The sequence below is a fragment of the Dermacentor variabilis genome, chromosome 1, assembly GCF_050947875.1.
Source record: "Dermacentor variabilis isolate Ectoservices chromosome 1, ASM5094787v1, whole genome shotgun sequence".
Lineage (NCBI taxonomy): Eukaryota > Metazoa > Arthropoda > Arachnida > Ixodida > Ixodidae > Dermacentor > Dermacentor variabilis.
Genome location: NC_134568.1, coordinates 267,495,444 through 267,515,494, shown reverse-complemented (window position 1 = coordinate 267,515,494; position 20,051 = coordinate 267,495,444). Strand labels below are relative to the sequence as shown.

At 50.9% G+C, this 20,051-nt stretch overlaps 1 protein-coding gene and 1 pseudogene across 3 annotated transcripts in view; both read left to right on the top strand.

The window, feature by feature from the left end:
* Positions 1-20,051, top strand: part of LOC142564268 (terminal nucleotidyltransferase 4B-like) — a 101,552-nt gene that overhangs the window by 47,711 nt on the left and 33,790 nt on the right. The window lies entirely within an intron of this gene.
* Positions 12,774-13,676, top strand: LOC142574773 (uncharacterized; annotated as a pseudogene).

Here is a 20,051-nt window from a genome sequence, read left to right as displayed (position 1 = left end):
CATCTGGGCTAAACACGGCTTGGTAGGAGAAATGGAGGCCAACCTGCAGCAAGCGGCGGACATCGTAGACAACTATGCCCGTCGATGCGGCCTTCAGTGCTCCCCGTCCAAATCTGAATTTGTGCACATCACCAAAGTGCACCACCAAAATCGACCTCTCCCTTAGCAGTGGACCCATACCCGAACACGACGAGATCCGAGTACTGGGGCTCTTTATTCACAAGAATCGCAAAGCTGACACAACATTGGCCAAATTGCGTAAGGTGGGGGACCAGGTGGGCCGGATGGTCCGCCGGGTTTCGAACAAGCGCGGGGGGTTACGATGCAAAGACGCCTTGCGGCTGGCGCATGCATTTGTAACCAGTCGAGTCCTTTACTCGGCTCCATACCTCCACCTACGCAAACTTGACGAGAATGCACTCGAAGTCATTCTCCGTAAAATCTACAAGCGTGCCCTCGACCTCCCGGTCAGTACCTCCAACCTGCGCCTCCTGGGCCTGGGGATGGTGAACACCTTTAAAGGGCCCCTGAAACGGTTCGGACAAATTTTGTAGACGCGTAGGGTACAGCTTAAGTGGAACATTCGCACCACAATTTAAGTGAAGCGTTGCGTATTAATGGAGCTACAAGCGATTAGAAGCTACCCTCCTCCCTAGCCATGCTTTTCCTCCTCAACTCGCTCGCCGAGCGAGTGGGGCTAAGCTCCGCCTTCACTGTTTCAGCGTCACGATGCGACGTCACATCGTCCACTTCCGGTTGTTTTGGAGCCCGTCCTCGCCCGCGCGAGAACGCTCCGCTAGCCGCTTGGCCGTCGACCCCAAGCGAGAACTATCGAAGCAGCGTGCGTTGCGAGCATTCTGTCGTAGCGCCGAACGTGTCTTGTATTCCGGTAACCACAGGCAAGCTGGTCATTTCGGCAAATGACTGCAGGAATAAACTCAAGCTGGGGCGCGATCGGAGATATTTTGTTCGATACGCGTTCTGTTCAGTTGCTGCAACGTCACAGAGTTGCAGTATGCAAAATTTGTGACAGCGGGGCGGAGAGAGCAGCCAATCAGAAAGCGGTGACCTCCCCGGAAGTTTACTTGCGTCGTTTGTCGTCTGCTTGCAAACAGTGTACTACAAAACCAAATGTTTCTCGTCTTCCAAGTGAATTAAATCTTTATCTAAAGAAATGTATTTTTTTCTTCTCAAGCCCAAACACGTTTTCAAATAGTAGTACGTGTGACTACTGCAATTTATAACTATTAGGTTCTTTGCGTCGTCCCTAGGTGGTGTCGCGCACAGCGAGAAGGAAAAAGAAAAAAAACGACGGGAAGAGTGGCGCACTTTTCAAGAGGCAGCGACAACATCCCAGTGGCTCGCTGGCACCGATGATCTTGTCGATTTCTCTGTACAACCAACGAATTATTTGTTTCGAGAAACAAAAACGACGCCGGAATTCACTTTCTGCCATCTCTTCAAACGCGTTTCGCACCGCCACCCGCTCTCCTCCTTCCTCTAGAAAAGCCAGCGCAACAACCTAAGTTTCCAACCATAGAGTTTCTCACTATTATGTTTCCAACGGAAGCGCCATTTTCTAGAATTAAACTATGAATTGGATTGAAACCTGCCATTCCGCAGCCGAAAAGGCCGCCTTTTGGATCCAATCCATTCCACCAGACGCGCCATGCGAAGCCGTATGATCGCTCCAAACTTCTCAACTCCCGTCGCGTTCGGACGAAATGCTCGGTGGGCGGATGATTGACAGGAGCGTGTCGTCATTTTGACGTCACCAAAAACGGGGCGGCACCCCGCGGCTGGCGACGTCGGCGCGGAGTAGGCCAATCGCGCGCGCCGGTAACCGAACGAACGCGCCGAACAACCATCTCCGATCGCACCCCTGATGAAGGAACTTTAGCGTAGACGTACGTGAGCGGCCTGATCGGTCTGCACGGTCCATACACTTGTTGGTGCAGCGCTTAACCAGCCAAACAAAGCGCTAATATTGCTCTAACCAAGTGTAAAACATTTTAAACATTTATAAAAACAACGCGTTCATGATTACACTCCTGCGTAAAATACACACCAGGGGCTCGATCGGAGATATTTTGTTCGATACGCGTTCTGTTGAGTTGCTGCAACGTCACAGAGTTGCAGTATGCAAAATTTGTGACAGCGGGGCGGAGAGAGCAGCCAATCAGAAAGCGGTGACCTCCCCGGAAGTTTACTTGCGTCGTTTGTCGTCTGCTTGCAAACAGTGTACTACAAAACCAAATGTTTCTCGTCTTCCAAGTGAATTAAATCTTTATCTAAAGAAATGTATTTTTTTCTTCTCAAGCCCAAACACGTTTTCAAATAGTAGTACGTGTGACTACTGCAATTTATAACTATTAGGTTCTTTGCGTCGTCCCTAGGTGGTGTCGCGCATAGCGAGAAGGAAAAAGAAAAAAAAAACGACGGGAAGAGTGGCGCACTTTTCAAGAGGCAGCGACAACATCCCAGTGGCTCGCTGGCACCGATGATCTTGTCGATTTCTCTGTACAACCAACGAATTATTTGTTTCGAGAAACAAAAACGACGCCGGAATTCACTTTCTGCCATCTCTTCAAACGCGTTTCGCACCGCCACCCGCTCTCCTCCTTCCTCTAGAAAAGCCAGCGCAACAACCTAAGTTTCCAACCATAGAGTTTCTCACTATTATGTTTCCAACGGAAGCGCCATTTTCTAGAATTAAACTATGAATTGGATTGAAACCTGCCATTCCGCAGCCGAAAAGGCCGCCTTTTGGATCCAATCCATTCCACCAGACGCGCCATGCGAAGCCGTATGATCGCTCCAAACTTCTCAACTCCCGTCGCGTTCGGACGAAATGCTCGGTGGGCGGATGATTGACAGGAGCGTGTCGTCATTTTGACGTCACCAAAAACGGGGCGGCGCCCCGCGGCTGGCGACGTCGGCGCGGAGTAGGCCAATCGCGCGCGCCGGTAACCGAACGAACGCGCCGAACAACCATCTCCGATCGCACCCCAGCAGCAAAGAATACACTTCTTTGCTGCTACTGTGTATGGTTGAGCTCTGTGCCACCAGGTGGCTGCACCGTGCAGACCATTCGCATTTGCCCTTCTGCTCATCTCATGGCTCATCCCGTTACGGCAAAGTCAAGCGGCCAGACTCTGTCCCCTTGCGCTTGCGTTTTCCCTAATACCGGACTCGGGAAACGCTATTGCGTTAGTAATCTTCCGGTGTAAAGTGACGGCCACAAACGCGCAAATCCTGGCGCCGATCGGATAGCGGCAGTCCGATGCCCAGCAGCCAGTTCGCTCGTACGCTGCCTTGCAGAGGGACACGATGTCGCAGCTTGACATATTGCCAGTCGCTACGTTTGCAGTCCACAAGGCAACAAAGTCGAATCATAGTGCTCGCGAAAAGACTGAGACCGACTCTGACCGCGGAGCCATAGCCTCCTTTATTTAGAGGAGGCTATGGCGGAGCTCTCTTCAAAATGGAGTACGTTGTAACACAAGCAGACGACACATACTGTGTGCCGGAAGTGCTTAAGTGTACTGAAAAATTATTCTTGTGCATTCTCTTTACGTTACTTTCTTTTCATAAAAACAAATTAACTAACATTCCAAATATTACGAAGATCATTTGTTTACCATAAAGTTGGAAAAATTATCGATCACGCGCCCTTGTCAGCCAATCGGATAGCTCGCCCCACTGACGTCGTATGGGTGATTTCGGTCATATGGGTAGGGGCGGCTTAAAATTCCGCCGAGCAGTGCGCTGCGATCGGCAGCGATGTGCATATTTAAAACTTTATAATAAATTACACGCTTTACTCGGAGCACTTAGATGTGTCAATTAATGATCAGAAGGACCTACTTTAACGACTCAATACGTTTGTAGAAAATCGTCAAAAGCGTTTCAGGGTCCCTTTAAAGAGCTGCGAGAGGCACACTTGATGAACCAATACACGAGACTCTCTAAAACGCCGTTAGGGTGGCTAGAAGGGGAGGTGTGAATACCGGCGGCGCAAACGTGACCCCACAGCGCACCGATGCCGCGGGGCGGCGCTGTTGACCAAGGCGGGGTAAGCACGCAGCCGAAATGAGCGCCTCGCCAGCCTCGCGTCGGCTGCATCTCTACTACCGAAGGGAAAGTGAGCCCGTTTCGGGTATCGCGCGCTTTCTGCGAGCGTCAAAGAATTAATCTTTATCATGACAACAATGTTATGTCAGCCCACATCGTTACACCTGCGAAATTTTACGGGCCCAGTTCGCACTGTATCGAGATTCAAACGCGTTTCGTCTGTGCCCATATCGTGAGCTGGCTTTGGGTGTTAGGGGCTAGTGGGGGCTTCGAAATAATTTTTTATTATAAATTTCGATGGGGGCGAAATGCGAAAACACCCGTGTACTTAGATTTAGGTGCACGTTAAAGAACCCCAGGTGGTCCAAATTTCCGGAGTCCCCCACTACGGCGTGCCTCATAATCAGAAAGTGGTTTTGGCACGTAAAACCCCATTTTTTTTTTGACATCATACGGCGCACAGGCGCCTTGCTTATCGCCTCCCTGAAAATGCGACCGTCGTCCTCGAGATTAGCAGTCAATCACCCTATGCGTGCCGTAAGACCTGTAAACTGCAGACATTACCTGATAACGTCTGGACATGTTTACAAACCACTTTTTGTCTGCGCTTGCAGACCTGTAGCATGTCATTTTGACGCTCATATAAGCAATTTACTATGATTGCAGACGGTGAAGCAACAGATCTGGTCATGAAATCGTTTATTTACAAGTTTACTCTGATGGAAGTTCTCTGGGGTGTTTTGATCGGACCGCTGGTACGATCTGTTGGGAACTCGGCGCTGACGCCCGTGGTTGTACCTGGGTCGCAAGCCCCAAGGGTAGCGTTGGCCTGGCGGCCTGGGGTACAACTGGAAGCATCCGAAGGTCCCGGCAAAGCATGAGTCGACTGGTAACAACGAAACAACTTGTTTATTTTAACATCGCAAAGAGTAGGTGGTCAGGTTTGACCGAAGTAGAGAGACGGGAGAGCACTTCACTCAACAGAAGAAATCGGAGCCCTCCCTTTTGGCGTCCGGGGGCAGCTGTTTTTATACTCTCGCAGTTGAGGGCAAGAAGGAACCCCTCAAAAGACGAGCACGTGAATGTACAATGGGCTAATGGTGACGCACACTGTCGTAGCGATGCCGTAGCACCATGTCGAGCACGATCTCGTAGCACCCTGTCGTGGCGCTGCCGGACGGACACAATGACTGTAATGAGAGGATGGTCCCTGCTTTGGCATCGCCTGTTTCGGGCATAATGACTGGAACGAGATCCCTGCTTTGGCATCGCCTGTTTCGGGCACAATGACTGGAATGCGAGGATGATCCCTAGGCGGTCGCATCGCCGCAGTCGCGCCTGGAAACACCTGGCGATGAGTGTTGCGGCGACGACGATCGGGCCAAAATGTCTGCCGCCCCGCCGCAGTCGCGCCGGCAAAACCACGTGTCGCAGGCGAAACGCAACAGACCGCCCCGCCGGGGGAAGGAGATCCCGATGGACAGGGGACTGCATCCGCTGTCCGGAGGGATGTCGCTCGATGATGCTCATAACCGAAGTCGGGCGTCCCTCGACGTTTCTTGAGCGCAGCGCACAGAGAAGGCCTCGTTCTCTCGTTCAGGTTCGCACGGGACACTGCAAAGTGACTTCGGGAGAGTTCACATTTTTGTTCTCGTTCCCGGCAAGCGTTAGAACTACGCTGAAACTCAACCGCTCAGTCAGCAAGCACGGCACAACCCTCACTAAGCCCTGCCAGGCTCTTTCCCCTTTTTATACCACTGCCTAGTTCCTTACAGTAGTCTAGCATCACTCAGAACGCGTCCACAAATTGAAAAATTGCACTAGAAAGCATATCATCACTTTGAAACACTAAACAAAAGCAATATGTTAAAAAAAAATCCTGCCTCAGGAAGAAAAACATCAGTAACAAACAATTTTGAGGCTGATTCCTACGTTAGGGGCTTCGACTTAAGCCATCGGCGTTACCGTTGAGACTCCCCTTTTTGTAACGCACCTCAAAGGAATATTGTTGTAAAGCGAGGCTCCAGCGCAGGAGGCGGCCATTTTTGGGAGAGATGGTCTGCAGCCATTGGAGAGGGCAGTGATCCGTCTCAATGATAAACCTCGAGCCGGCTAGATAGCATGACAATTTCTGAACGGCCCACACGAGACATGCACACTCTTTCTCGGTGGCGCTATACGCCTGCTCACGACTGGTCAGCTTACGACTAGCATACAGGACGGGGTGTTCTACTTCTCCATTTTCCCGTTGGCACAGTACAACGCCCATGCCTCGCTCACTAGCATCGCACTGAACAATGAACCCTTTTGTATAGTCTGGCGATCGTAGCACAGGCTGGCTTGTTAGGGCACTCTTTAGGGCGCTAAAAGCTCTTTCCTTGGTCTCGTCCCAGACGACTGTTTGAGGCTCTGTTTTTCTTAGAGCATCAGTCAGGGGAGCCGCGATATCAGAGTACCTAGGGATGTACCTCTGATAGTAGCCGGCGACACCTAAGAACGACCGAATATCGGTCTTTGTGCGCGGTTGCGGAAAGTCTCGCACAGCGGCCACTTTTATTTCAGAGGGGCGGCGACGACCCTGACCAATCACGTGACCGAGGTAGACAACCTCGGCCTGTGCTAACTGGCACTTAGGAGCCTTTACTGTCAAGCCTGCTTCGCGCAGGCGGGTTAGCACTGCCCGCAAGTGTGTCATATGCTCAGACCAGGATGCGGAGAATATCGCTACGTCGTCTAGATACGGTAAAGCGAATTCTTGCTGTCCCCGCAACACTTTATCCATGAGACTTGAAAAACAGTATGGCGCGTTCTTCAAACCAAAACTCAACACTTTAGGACGGAATGTTCCCATTGGTGAAATGAACGCCGCATACCTACTAGCCTCTTCTGTAAGTGGAACCTGCCAGTAACCCCTGACAAGATCTAGGGTGGAAATAAACTGAGCGCTACTAACTTTCTCAAGGCGCTCCTCGATGTTAGGGATCGGATAAATTTGATCCTTAGTGATGGAATTAAGCCTGCGGTAGTCGACGCAAGGACGAGGTTCCTTGCCCGGTACCTCAACTAAAATCAAAGGGGAGGTATAATCACTCTCACCTGCCTCAATAACACCGAGCTGTAGCATTTTCTTTACCTCAGCCTCCATAATATCGCTCTGGCGGGGTGACACCCGATACGCCTTGGATCGTACTGGCTCTGGGGAGGTAAGTTCTATATCATGAGTAAGTACAGAAGTCCTACCAGGCCTCTCAGAGAACAGACCTTGAAACTCTTGTAATAGCTGGTGTAGTTCGGTTTTCTGCTCAGGCGACAGCGGTGCTTTACTGATAAGGTCACTAATGACTTGACCGGTGTCTTCCCTGTTCGTCACTGAGCCTAGTCCCGGAAGCTCGACCGGAAGCTCTTCAGGAACGTTTACCATCATGCACACCACTGCTTCCCTTTGTCTATAAGGTTTGAGCAGATTACAGTGGTAAACTTGCTGTGCTTTCCGCTTTCCTGGCAGACTTACCACGTAGTTAACGTCCGACAGTTTCTGAACAATTCGTGCTGGGCCCTCCCACTGCACGTCTAGTTTGTTGTTTAGCGATGTGCGCAATATCATGACCTCATCGCCAACCTCAAAACGACGGGCCCTGGCTGTCCGATCATAATAAACCTTGGCCCTCTGCTGGGCCTTTGTCATTGCTTCACCTGACAACTCCTGTGCCCTTCTTAAGCGTTCGAGGAGCTTAAGCACGTACTCCACCACGACTGGGTCGTCGCCCCTACCTTCCCATGATTCTCGAAGCATGCGAAGCGGAGATCGAAGCGAGCGACCGTACACCAGTTCAGCTGGCGAAAACCCCGTAGCCGCATGCGGCGCGGTCCTTAAAGCAAACATCACCCCAGGCAGACACAGCTCCCAGTCAGTTTGATGTTCAAAACACAAGGCTCTCAACACGCGCTTCATGACGGAGTGGAGCTTCTCAACGGAATTCGACTGTGGGTGGTACACTGAGCTGTGTAACAGCTTTACCCCACACCTTTCGAGAAAAGTTGTCGTCAAAGCGCTAGTAAACACTGTGCCCTGATCTGATTGAATTTCTGCAGGAAAACCAACTCGCGCAAATATGGACAGTAGTGCATTAACTATCTCATCTGAGCTGAGTTCTTTAAGCGGCACTGCTTCAGGGAACTTTGTCGCTGGGCAGATCACAGTCAAAATGTGTCTGTACCCCGTGGCTGTTACCGGCAGAGGTCCCACTGTATCAATAACGAGCCGTCTAAAAGGCTCCGTTATGATAGGTACCAATTTCAACGGCGCCCTCGATTTGTCCCCTGGTTTGCCGACCCGCTGACAAGTGTCACATGTCCTCACGAAATGGTCTGCGTCCCGAAAACACCCTGGCCAATAGTACTCTTGCAAGAGACGGTCCTTAGTTTTCTTAACTCCTAGGTGTCCGGACCACGAACCCCCGTGTGACAAGCGCAACAGATCCTGACGATAGCATTGAGGCACGACCAGTTGATCGAACTCCACTCCTCGGCGGTCTAGATACTTCCGGTACAGGACTCCACCTCTTTCCACAAAACGCGCAGTTTTCCTGGCGATACCTTCTTTGACATTGCAGCGCACGTTTTCCAGGCTGCCATCCTTTTTTTGCTCGGCTATCAAAGCCGTCCGGCTGACTTTTAGCAACCTATCAAGTCCGTCTGACGTAGGCGCGATGAGCAAATCAGTAGATAGCTCTTCTAACTTTCCCGAATCGGGATTTTCCTCTCCAGTATCTGGCGCCTTCAACGCTACAGACTCAATTTTATTCAGTTCGGGCGTGCTCTGAATATCAGCTTGCTGCGCCTCTGACCCTTTTTCGTTGTTTGATAACGTCGGCCCCGCAACTACCGCCTTTGCAGCGAGCTCCCGAACCTTCGATCTGGTTAAGACCTGAACACTAGCTTCACCAAACAAAAGCCCCTTCTCGCGCAGGAGGTGATCGGACCTGTTTGAAAATAGGTACAGGTACTGGGGTGGCAGCATAGATGACACTGCCGCCTCCGTCTCAAGCGCTCCGAAAGGTCCTTCAATAAGCACCTTTGCTACCGGCAGACACACGCTATGAGCTTCCACGGCTTGCTTGATCCATGCGCACTCGCCCGTGAACATATGGGGTTCTACGTAAGACGGGTGAACTACATCCATCGTAGCTGCGGAATCGCGAAGCACTCGGCACTCTTTCCCGTTCACGAGGAGGTCTCGCATGTAAGGCTCGAGAAGCTTCATGTTCTCGTCAGTGCTGCCTATTGAAAAAAACACAACTTTTGGTGTTGTTTCCGGACACTGCGCCGAAAAGTGACCCGGCTTCTGGCACGTATAACAAACGCCCGCTCGCCTCATCTCGAACCGCTTTCTGCGTTCGGCTTCGGCTGCCGCCGTCTCCTTAGGTTCGGTCGCACTGCTTCCACTCGCATCCGCATTACGCGTGTTCCCCTTTGCTCTCATGGGTGTGAACTTCGGCCTCTCAAACTTCGAGCCAAATTCACCCTTTTGACCGTCCTTAGCTCCGCGAGCTCGACGCGTCACACACTCCTCGGCTAGCTCAGCGGCTCTAGCCACCGTACTCACGTCTGGCCTATCCAAGACCCAGTATCGCACGTTCTCCGGTAACCGACTATAAAACTGTTCTAGCCCGAAACACTGCAGAACTTTATCGTGGTCACCAAACGCTTTCTCTTCTTTGAGCCACTCCTGCATGTTCGACATAAGCCTATACGCAAACTCTGTATATGACTCACTTCTGCCTTTCTCATTTTCCCGAAACTTCCGACGGAACGCCTCCGCAGACAGCCGGTACTTTTTTAGCAGACTCGATTTTACTTTGTCGAAATCCTCTGCTTCCTCTCTATCCAAGCGAGCGACTACGTCGGCCGCCTCGCCGGGTAACAAAGTGAGCAAGCGCTGTGGCCACGTTTCCCGAGAGAACCCCTGCTTCTCGCACGTTCGCTCAAAGTTAACCAGGAACAAACCAATGTCCTCTCCAAGCTTAAACGGCCGCATTAGGTCAGTCATTTTGAACAATACGCGTTCTCCTGCACCGTGTGCCTGACTTCCATTACGAGCGCGTTCCATCTCTATCTCGAGACGCTTCATTTCCAAAGCGTGTTGATGGTCACGCTCTTCTTTTTCTTTCTCTTTTTGTTCTTTAAGTTCGCGCTCCTGTCTTTTTGCAGTCTCCCTCTCTTCAATGGTCTCAAGGCATTCCGACAGCTCGTCATCCTCAGCCTCTAACTCAAGAATAGCCTTTATCAGTTCTGGTTTTCTGAGTTTGTCTGAGACATCCAGACCCAACTCTCTTGCAAGCTCCAACAATTTCGGTTTGCGCAACGACTTCAAATCCATGGCTGCTCTGAATGCTGCTTTCTCTACTGCTTACTATTGTCTTGCCGCAAACTAACCCGGCAGCAACGACAACCACAATTACCAGCTCTGTTTCTGACACTAACAAAAAGCCTGGCAAAGCTCAGAAGAAGAAAGTCCCGCACTCACCAAACCTCGCAGGCAGGAATTCCGCGCAGTCGTTCCGCTGCAGGCAACCAGTCGTCACACAGGGCTCGTTGCACTGCTCCCGGATCGTCGTTGAGCTGCTCAGCATACAGTCAACTGCATCTCTTTGCTGCTGGCCTCCGTTGTCGCGATCTCACCGCTGGCAGACAGTTGTTTGAAGTCGTAGGCGGTCTCACCGCTGGCAACCAGATGTTTGAAGTCGGAGGTGATCTCACCGCTGCCAACCAGATGTTTTGATCGGACCGCTGGTACGATCTGTTGGGAACTCGGCGCTGACGCCCGTGGTTGTACCTGGGTCGCAAGCCCCAAGGGTAGCGTTGGCCTGGCGGCCTGGGGTACAACTGGAAGCCTCCGAAGGTCCCGGCAAAGCATGAGTCGACTGGTAACAACGAAACAACTTGTTTATTTTAACATCGCAAAGAGTAGGTGGTCAGGTTTGACCGAAGTAGAGAGACGGGAGAGCACTTCACTCAACAGAAGAAATCGGAGCCCTCCCTTTTGGCGTCCGGGGGCAGCTGTTTTTATACTCTCGCAGTTGAGGGCAAGAAGGAACCCCTCAAAAGACGAGCACGTGAATGTACAATGGGCTAATGGTGACGCACACTGTCGTAGCGATGCCGTAGCACCATGTCGAGCACGATCTCGTAGCACCCTGTCGTGGCGCTGCCGGACGGACACAATGACTGTAATGAGAGGATGGTCCCTGCTTTGGCATCGCCTGTTTCGGGCATAATGACTGGAACGAGATCCCTGCTTTGGCATCGCCTGTTTCGGGCACAATGACTGGAATGCGAGGATGATCCCTAGGCGGTCGCATCGCCGCAGTCGCGCCTGGAAACACCTGGCGATGAGTGTTGCGGCGACGACGATCGGGCCAAAATGTCTGCCGCCCCGCCGCAGTCGCGCCGGCAAAACCACGTGTCGCAGGCGAAACGCAACAGGGGATATTGCCTTTATCACTAAGACATGCTGCTTTGCAGTCTTCACAATGTGTGGGCAAAACACGCCTTCTCGCCCCATAACCTGCAATGTAATAAACTTTAAGCCGTGCGTCGCTGCGGTTCTCTACATAACTTTGGTGGTCCACAGCCACTCGCACGGCATCTGTTGGCACAGCCTTCACGCTGTCTTCACTGTGGCTTTCTTGTTCAGCCAGCACCTCTCCAACAGATAACTCCAGGACATCCGACGACACATTGCCGTCCTTGGGGCTCCTTGTGAGGTTCTAGAAACTAAGACACCTGGATGTGCGCAAGCAACATTTGTTACTTAAGCATGCCGAACTTCTGTAAAACATTGGTACTATTTACCAAGCTTGCACGTATACACACCTTATGACTAGAATGAATTGAGGTGGGGTAGGATGATTGTTTGCCCCACTCGCTTGTCTCACAACGCCAAAACATTTCTCTAGGCGGTCTTGGCTCAGTTTCGAAGTCATCATGTACATGATGTCAGCATTGTCGGTAAGGTACTTTAGAAGGTGTTTTGTTGAATGGATGGTCATCGTCAGCCCCTCAGAAGTACTGTTACTAAGAAAGCCGAGCCCATTGGAGTGAGCCTCCCATTCATCAAGAAACGGAAGAGTTTCATCAAGGGTGGCCTCTTTCTTGCTGCCCCATCTGAAATACCAAAGAGAACAATCATGCACCATTTTGAGAGAAAAGCTATGTTAAAATAACCTCATGACTTCTGCAGGGAACCTCGACGTTATAGCTTAATTCAATGAGCCTGGCCTGACCATTGGGACCACTCGATCCCGTTTGGCAAATGCTTGTTTGCAGGCAGGGGCACGGAAGAGATACCTTTTCTGAGGTTTTCTTGCACCCAGTATCACATCCGGGCACAAAGCTCCGTCTTCTTTTCCGCTGCCGACTGCATCTCGCCCTCGAATTACGGATTGTCGCGAGGAACACTCCAAAAGGGGCGCCGAGACCAACTGACAGCGGAGGCGCAGGCCAGCACGGCTACGAGTCCCCCGCCGCGAGCGGCAGCGCCACATTCCCCCGGGTGGCATCGGTGCGCAAGGGGGTCACGCGCGCCCGAAGGAAAGCGCCACCGGTATTCACACCTCCCCTTCTAGCCACCCTAACGCCGTCGGGTCGCCGCCTCCTTGCCCGACTACACATCCATCATTCAATACATACGGAAGAGCACGTACATATCCCATCACAGTGGAGGTATGCCCTGCACGTGCGCCCTCTTCCGGTCAACATGACACGAGAGGACCATAGTGGCAGACGCCTCGCGCGGGTGGAAGCCTTGGCTCGCCACTACGGACACAAACACGGAGTCTTCTACGTGGACGCCTCCGGCCCGTACCATGGGGGTTGGTACACGGCCGCAGTCGCCCACCAAAACACAGCAGTAAACGGACTCACTTTCCGTGCACACATTACACACGCGGAGGTGGTTGCCACCGCGCTAGCCGCCGCAGATCAACACTCGCGGGTCATCATCACCGACTCGAGGGGTGCTTGCCGCAATATTGAGCAGGGGCACATACCGTACCTTGCCTACAAAATTTTGCAAAACAGCGACTATCTCGGTGCCCCCTCGCACCGTACGATTATCTGGACTCCCGCTCACACGGGCCTCGAAGGAAACGAGGCGGCCGATGCCGTCGCCCGCGCGCTCACTTTCCGGGCATCACCTTCGTCTCCCACCGATCCGGACCCCGAACCCAATCCCGCCTATACTTTCAAAGAGATCGTTCAGCTCTACCAAGCTGGCCATGCCATCTATCCCAACCCTGTAAGGGCCTCACAAAGGCGGAGGAGCGCATTCTCCTTCGCCTTTATACCAAAACTCTGCTGTGCCCGGCAGCCTTAAAATACTTTGACCCCGCTTGCACGGGGGAGTGCCCGCACTGTGGGGAAAAGTCCTCAGATATTTTCCACATGGTATGGGCATGTCAAAAAACCCCAAATCTAACCCCCCTACCCAACCCTTCCCGGAAGGACTGGGAGGCAGCCCTGCTCGGCTGCTCTGACCTGACGGCCCAACGGGCCTTGGTCGACGGGCCCGGGCGGCGGCCGACGCCAATGGGCTCCCGTAAGGGGGAGCCCACCTAGTGTTGATGCAAAACCTATCTAAATAAATGTTTTTCAGACAGGCAGCAGCTCGAGCAGGCGCAGACACTCGAGGGGCGGAGTCGTGATCTGCGTCGTCTGCTACGATGAGATCGGCGACCTGCAACTGACAGTAGAACGTTTCGTTTCGACAATGCGGCCAGTGCGCGCCGCCGTAGCAGACGACGCCGTTAAAGATCCCGCCCCTCGAGCACCTGCGCGAGCTGCTGCCGCCGCCTGACTCAAGCGCTCGCTGCATCGCGATGCAGTGCGCTCCGAGTTTTTCGCTAAATGTGAAACAGACTGTACATCGTCATTCGAATGAAATGTCCATGCGCACACACGTAGGCACACACCGCGCGCGGCACGAAACGTGCCCAAACACGCGCAGTACAGGAGGCCATCAAGGCGGTGCGAACGAGAAGTGGGAGAGGGGTACCACCCGCTAATAGAATTTTGCTTCGCATGCGGCGCTCTCAACGCCGGCGCAGTACGGCGCAGCAGCGCCGCCCTCGGTGCCGTTCTTGTCCATTTCGCCACCTCGAACCGGCGCTCTAGCACGCAGATCCGCTGGCAGCCATAGCCACCACCGCGGCAACGCAAGGCCTAGCTGCTTCGACGTTCGCTATTAAGGTTCTTGCCGTTCGGTACCGTGTTTTTAATTGAAAGAATTCTCCGCTATCAGCAATGGCACAGACTCCGCCTTCGTAATCATTGCGATTGGCTTCGAAGCTTAGAAAGCACGGCGCGTTGCATAATGCCAGTTCCCGAAAGGCGGCTTCGCCTCAGCACAGCAATGTTATGGGCTGAAGCATACGTGAAGTATTGCGGTGAAGCTTAAGTGTGGGAAGGGGCAATTGTTGTGGGACACAGTACGTATTCCCTAATTATACACGCGTGCATCCGCCATCTCCTGTCGCAGTACGAGCACCGATATGCCTAATAAGTGTACTGGCAGGCCTTTAGAGCTTTTTCGGATATGCCTATGGCAATTTGAGCCTGTAAGGTCAGTAAAAGACATGCATTCATTTTTTCGGACTTCCCAATTTTTCGGAAGTTTTAGCGGCCCCTATGGAGTCCGAAAAATCGCACGTTGACTGTACAACTGATCGAGAAGCTGCTTCAAATGGTTTGGGGGCGAACGCGTGGCAGAACGAGGACGAGAACAGAATTTACAGTCACATTGAGGAATGATCGGGAGATTAACTGTGCCGCCTCTTCTTTGAAGGAGCTTGAGCTCAAAAAGTGTTGGCTGACGCCGAGGTGCAGGTGACCCTCATCCAAACCTAAATAAACTCTTTGAAGCAATGAAACGCAACACTGAGGCATTGTGTGTGGGCTGAGGGTATGTCAAGACAGTTGAGGTTGACTTTCCAGCTGCTGAGAGAGTCTCAATTGTGACAAAGTTTGGGTCTAATATCACTGAGCTTGCTATCAGTTGATCGAAATAGCTCATTTTCGAAAATATTTGCTTCTCTATGCTTCTCTTTCTATATGTATTTGAAAATGCTCAACTCAGTTTGCAATGGGCTTCACCATCTTTTTTCGAAGATATATTATTCACTGTGCATTTTACTACCCCTCCTTTTCTATATTGAATAAAATAAACATTACTCCTTACTACAAGAAAAGTAGGAAGATACCTTTAAAGAAGGGAGACAGACAAGGAGACGCAATATCTCCAATGCGATTCACTGCATGCTTGGAAGTTCAAGCTACCAAACTGGGAAGGCTTAGGAGTAAGGATCAACGTCGAATATCTCGGCAACCTTCGGTTTGTCGATGACATTGTCCTGTTCAGTAACACTGGGGACGAGTACAACAAATGGTTGTGAACCTGAACAGAGTATAAGAGTGGGGTTGAAGATTAATATGCAGAAGACAAAGATGATCAATAGCCGGGCAAGGGAACAAAAGTTCTGGATCGCCAGTCAGCCTCTAGTCTGTGAAGGAGCACGTTTACCTAGGTCAATTACTCACAGGGGACCCCGATCATGAGAAGGAAATTTACAGATGAATAAAAATGGGTTGGGAGCGCATTCGGTAAGCATTATCAAATCCTGACTGGAAGCTTACCATTATCATTAAAAAGACAGGTGTACAATCAATGCATTCTACCGGTGCTGACATATGAGGCAGAAACTTGGAGAATGACAGAGGAGCTCGAAAACAAGTTGAGGACCGCGCGAGGAGCGATGGATCAAACGAAGAATGTTAGGCATAACATTAAGAGACAGGAAGAGAGCGGTGTGGATCAGAGAAAACAGGGATAACCGATATTCTAATTAACATTAGGAGAAAGAAATGGAGCTGGGCAGGTAATGTAATGCATAAGTTAGATAACCGGTGGGCCATTAGGGTTACAGAATGGGTGCCAAGAGAAGGGAAGTGCAGTCGAGGACAGCAGAAGACTAGGTAGGGTGATGAAATTAAATTCGCAGGCGCTAGTTGGAGTAGGTTGGCGCAGGACAGCAGTAATTGGAGATCGCAGGGAGAGGCCTTCATCCTGCAGTGGACATAAAATATGATGAAGATGAAAACTGGATTAAGTAATTTATAACATGCTTACTTAGAGAGTGACAGCATCGGGCATTATGGTGTCAGCCTGTCTTGACATGAAACACTCCTGGAATTTTTCAAAGGCACTCGGGGAAAACCTGGAAATGTCAACTTGGTAGACACCCTGGATTGATTCCACCCTGCAGTGAAAGAAACAAATGTATGCTGGCAGTTTGCGGCCAACGAACAGTGCCCAGCGATTGAAATGCGATACTAAGAGCGCGCGGCTGCCGGTGCTTCTTGTGCTAGCAAGAAGTGCCGGCAGCCACGTCAAACGTCCAACCAATCGTCAAAACGATTGCAGCGGCCATATCTCCAGTGGTGGGCATTGCACCTGATATACGGAGCTTTGGATTAGTGGTTCCGCACATCCCATCCCATCTACAACTATGGGAAGACCACGAGTAGTGTGTACTCCTGAGGAAGAAGCGGCCTACTGCGAGCGTCAGCGAGAGTGAGTTGGCTCGTGAACGAGCTTGTCGTCGTAAGGCTGACCCCAAACTGTGCGCCAGAGATGCTAAGTTTAAACGGCAGCGCCGGGAGGCCGATCCCGAAGTGAACGCCCAAGATGCGGAAACACAGCGGCAGCACCGGGAGGTCAAAGAATGGTGAAACAAAGATATACAATATAGACTGCTTGCGAAGTTTGACCTGCATGGTGTAACGCTTAGAGTAACTAACACAGCATTGCGGTTTGACGATCTTCACGAACTGGGAAGGGGTGGGGATTTTTTTTTCATTTTTTTTTCTTTTAACTCGAAAGCTTTACTGGCCGCGAACTTGAGATTTCACCGTGGCGATGCTCCGAGGAGGTGCTCCGAGGTGCTCAGAGGAGCTCCGAGGAGGCGAGGCATGCGTTGTGACATGACGTCGCAACGCACGCCTCGCCGCGGATATTTCTCTCTCTCGCTCCCTAGTCACTACTGCGCATGCGCCACTAGTAGCACCGAGCCACAGGTGTTCCGCATTTTTGAAGTAGTAGTTTAGCGCGAATAAAACCACGGACACAAGGAAGACAGGCAAGGACAAGCGCTACTCACAACTGTTTAATGGAAGGAAGGATAGTGCATATATATATATATATCCTCTTGTCACGCATGCGCCTACCAAGCAGAAGAGTAGCCGGTACATACACATCAAAGGCGGTTGCGCAAGAAGTTAAATTCGGCATCCAGTAATGTGATAGAACGCTCACTCACACATCTCTCTCTATTCTTCTTGATAAAGAAGGCCTCAAGAGCGAGCCTGGAAGAGGTGTTGCCGCTCCTGCCAAGAATAGTTGTCGCAGAAAATCGAGCGTCGCAACCACACGCGGTAATATGAGCCACCAAATGTGCGCCCTTATCCTCTTCTTTCTTTAGTTTTTGCGCATGTTCCCTTAAACGGTCATTCACACAACGTTCAGTTTGACCAATGTAGAGCTGCCCACAAGGGTGCCAGGGAATTGCATAAACAACCCCTCTGGAGCACTCAACAAAGGGCTTGTCATGCCTCATGCGGCAGCCCCGCCTGCTCTTACAGCAAACTCGAGAGCACAGCTTCGAAAGCTTGTTGGGCGCAGAAAAAACCAGAGGAATGCCATGACGGTTAGCAACCTTTTTAAGGTTGTGTGACACCTTGTGTACATAGGGAATAACCTCTGGTCTTACCTTCGGTCGTTTGACCTCTGCTCTCGCCCATCATGCTCCAAGCTTTACTTTTTGCAGAAGAGACTCAACTATAGCGTTGACGACCATCAAAGGCAACCAGCTGCCAAAAGGCGTCCAACTTGGTTCGTAAAACTAGACCGCATTTGGTGTACACACAATTTCCGCAAAGCCGATTCCAAGCAAAGACTACCAACTGCTCGCTTCACCACTTTGTGTTCCGCAACTGCGCAGCGCCGCGCCTTTACGCTTCTGCCGTTTGGTATGGCGTCACACCGTGTTCCTCGTCATTGCGCTCGCCTCCGCTCGCTTCGCCAGCTGCGTCGCATGCCTGACAACATGTCGGAGGATTGAAAAGGAGAGCTCGCGTGCGCCACAACCATAGTTGAGACGGCAGTATTTACGGCGACAACTCTGATAAGCAGGAGGAGGCCCGGAATCGACATAGGAACGAGATGAAGAGGAAACGAATCGCCTAAGAAACAGACGAACAGCGCACCGAACCACTGGCTAAACGCCACAACATAGCTAGACAACCAGACTAACCTGGACTTGCAATCAAGAGCTAAGCCACTCCCATTTTTTTTTTTTCATGCGTATTTCAACTACTTCTAATAAGCAGTTTGAACAAAAACAGTTATCAGTTGAAAAATAAGTAGATTCAATCTTGACAGATGAGATCTCTGCTTTGGTTCAAGTAGGTTACATTTTTGGTTACTCTGGGAAGTCTGGTGCTGTTAGTAACTTTCTACGTTTCTACATTAATTTCTTTTGGATCACTTTCAAGCTGTGAGTGCACGGCTCGATAGCATTGCTGCAGAGCTACAAAAACAATTCTGTTTGGTAGACTTTCTGTAACGGAGGATGATTAACATGTTCCCTTTCATCATGCCAGCAGAAGTCTCGTTTTCTCTCAGGAAAGTTATTGAAGTTGGGGTATAGGCATATGTGTAGGAATAACTATATTTGTCCCCGTTTTCCTCCAAGGAATAGTTGTATTTTAATCTTACTTTATATTAAGAATACTTAGCATAGTATGGGGGAATAATCATATAAGAGGGTAATATAGTTTAATTACTTAAAAATAAAGTAATATGGCAGATTTTCCTTTTTCTGAAACTTCATGCTTCCAGTATAGGGGGGGGGGGGGTGTGCAAATCTTAAGTTTTTTCATAGTTTTTTCTAACACAACACATTGCCAGCCTTGTGTAATCAAGAATGAGACTAAAGCAAAAAAATGCAGTTCCATTCATCTCTGTGAAGGTGGATGACCAACGAAGCTGTGTATGTGGGCCCCTTAATGGTGAGCTTTCCATTGCCGTGCCTCAAACGCCGTATGCACATAAATGGAAGATGAGGCGTGACTAGTCGCTCCTCCACGATGTTGAGCCTCAGAAGGCGGTCAGACACGGGAGGGCTTACATACCCATGTGTTCCTGCAAAACGCAGCACACCTTTTACTACCGAATCTCGGCACATAGAACAGACAAGCACCTCACCGCACTACGAGGGCACACACTATTTCACCGTAGCCAAGGCGACCGTGCGTTGGTCAACATCCCGCAGTGCATTAATGGTTGAGGTCACTTGAAAACCACAAGCGGTCATACACAAGCCCCACGAAATTGGTTCCCCACAAAGTCTCTCTGAAACATGGCCGTTGCTCTGCTGAAACGTTCCAAGCTTGCGGGATCGGGGCTACATGAATGCTTCCAGCGTGTCTACCAACCGGGAATTCTCAGGCAATTTGAATAGTCTGGAAATACTGAGGGAATTTGTACTTCTATCAGGGAAAATTAGCTGTAACTTTATTGAAAGGGAATGAAAGTCTTGTTAATGGTGGCTCCAGTAACGGAGGAATCGCAACGAATCGTCATTGACGCCGTGTCATCGGCACGAGGTATTGCCAGAGGAGTTAACGACTGATTTTCCAGATGCCCGATCTTTAGGACATACCCGATAATTTGCACGGCTTTGCGGCACCACCATGTACTCCATATAGCCAATGTATTTTGCCCTGACTGCAATACTGAAATGGCATTGATCAAAGCCACCACAGCCGCCATTTTGATCATCTCGCCACCTCGAACCGGCACTCTCGCACGCAGATCCGCTGGCTGCAGTAGACACCACTGTGGCAACGTTAGGCCTAGCTGC